Raw genomic sequence first — 2,636 nt, forward strand, 5'->3', positions numbered from 1 at the left:
CTTAGGAGGGGAGTTGGCCTCAGTGACGAGGGCTCAGGAGGAGGGTGAATCACGCACTGGAGTTTTCCACCAAGTACCTGCCCTCTGTGGTTTCAAGGCAAGGCTCTGGACCTTCACAACCACTACCCTATTCCCTGGGATTTTCCTAGAGAAAGTGCCCACAGCATACTTCAAGAAACCTAATCTAGAAAGGACACAGGTTTACAGTCAGACGGACCTGAGTTTGAACCCCTCCTCTGTTCCACCAGTCAGGGCAGCTAGGCAAGGATCTGAGCCTCAGTCTTCCAATCTGTAAAGGATACAAAACAATGTCTACCTACTTTTCAGGGTTAAAGACAATATGGTAAATTGCTTAGGATATTGTAGGTGCTTAAAGGCGAGTGGGGGTGGGGGCGGTCATTGGTGTTTATTGTGTGTCCTCGGGACGCAGGGGCTGGGATGATGGGTGTCTGGGCCCAGGCAGCAGCAATTATGTTCTGGTGACCTCTCAGCACTAAGGCACACAGCTGAGACAGCCTGGCAGCTGTCAGTGGTGAATTGGTATTTGTTGAATAAATGTGTATGCCCCCCGCCATGAGTGAATTCATCCAGAACGGGGTCCTTATCATTATTCCTGAGCATGCCCTCGTGGTGCTGGGTACAGGACCGTCCCCTGGTCGGTCATTCATTCAGAACAGCCAGTGTCTCTTTCAAGACAGTGAAGGTGCTTTTTCAGCCCCAGGTGCTGAGAGGGAGGGGAAGTTGTGGGGAGCAAGGGAAATTTCCCTTTGCATGAACTTCCCCTTCATATTTTAGAACTTCCCAGCAGGGCTGGGGTGTGAAGTGAGAATCTCGGTCTGTAGTTTTCCATCAAGCAGCCCCACTCGGTGTCTCTCAGGCCCCTCTCAGCATGTCCTGTGGGGATCCCCAGCAAGAGAAAGCTAGAGCGAGTCTCCGGCCTCAGACTCTTAGCCTCTGTGAAACCGGAAGGTCAGCTCTGGCAGAGCCACACGGCCTCAACCAGAATTCACACCCCTGTTACCCCTGGGCTCAGCTGGGAGGGTGTGACCTGCATTGCTGCATCTGCCCTGTCCCTGCGTGTTGGGTCCACCGTAGTGCAGAGGGACACCAAAGTCCATGAGATTACAGAAGAGTGGCGACAGCCGTCCCAGAACAAAATACCCAGCCTCTCTATGAACGGAAGCGAGAGGAAAGAGAATCAGACGAGGCAGGGGTTAGATTTCCTAGCTCATTCATTCATTCAAAAATTTTATTTCAGGGGCACCTGGGTGGCTTAGTTGGTTAAGCAGCCGACTCTTGATTTCGGGTCAGGTCACGATCTCACAGTTGGTGAGTTCAAGCCCCACATCGGGCTCTGTGCTGACAGCGGAGTCTGCTTGAGATTCTCTCTCCCTCTCTCTGCCCCTCCCCTGCTCCTGCTCTCTCTCTATCTCTTTCTCTCTCTCTCTCTATCTCTCTCTCTCTCTCAAAATAACTAAATAAACTTAAAAAATTGGGGGCGCCTGGGTGGATCAGTTGGTTAAGCATCTGACTTCAGCTCAGGTCATGATCTCACGGTTCATGGGTTTGAGCCCCACATTGGACTCTGTGCTGACAGCTCAGAACCTGGAGCCTGCTTCGGATTCTGTGTCTCCCTCTCTCGCTGCCCCTCCCCAGCTCGTGCTCTGTCTCTCTCTCTCTCTCTCTCTCTCTCAAAAATAAACATTAACAAAATTTTTAAATAAAAATTTTTTTTTTTATTTCATACCTACAATGTGTCAGACTTTCTGCAGGGACCTGGGGCTATGCACGGACAGGCAGTCTTACTACCTTACCTTCAACTTGTAGAACAGCTGCCTTGTTTGCTCTGGCCTCCTTTTCACTTTGAGCCCATCCTTACTCAAGCCCACCCTGGCCCCTGCAGCTTCCAACCCCCACTGGGTATTCAGACCAATTAGTAAACTCCCAGAGGCCAGAGACCCCAATCTTTACAAAAGGTAGGAATCCTGAAATTACTTGGAAAGCCTACCTAAGACTGTGTCCACACTGGGGAGGGTCCAGAGACAAGATGAAATACAGTTAAATGACTCAGTCATCTTGCAGCAGTGAGAACTGTGAACCCCATAAAATGTTCTCCTCACCACCTTCATCTAACCCCATGCATGCTTTTAGAAGGCCTGCCATGGCACCTACTGTGTGAGCATGTAACTTTTGTTCCTGCAGTGTGTTGTTTCCTAGGGCATAAATATCTAAAGGGTGGGGACTGCTTCATAATTCCTTGTTTTTGCCTCCAGCATTTAATGCAGTGCTGGCTCAGAGCAGACACTCAGTGTTCATTGGATGGATGGATGGATGGATGGATGCAAGCTGAGGGAAAAAATCCATCCCAGTTTTCCATTTTGTGGAAAACCATTGCTCTCCTGGAACCAGGGGATAGATTAGGGCTTGAAGGACTCAGGTCCCGCTTTTCCTGAACAATACAGCTAGTGCCAAGCCCGACTCTGGGGCCACGGGATGCAGAGTTCTTCTAGGGCTACCTCTCCCTTACACCCTTGCAAAACGGCTAGCCCCATAAATGTGTAGCCTTTTTCTGGGCCCAGTACGACTTGATGCCTGCGGCTGGAGAGGCGGTAGGGACAGCAAAGATGCCTCTGAAC

This window comes from Puma concolor, chromosome B4 (genome assembly GCF_028749965.1).
Source record: "Puma concolor isolate L17-30 chromosome B4, mPumCon1.1.hap2, whole genome shotgun sequence".
In the NCBI taxonomy this organism is placed as follows: domain Eukaryota; kingdom Metazoa; phylum Chordata; class Mammalia; order Carnivora; family Felidae; genus Puma; species Puma concolor.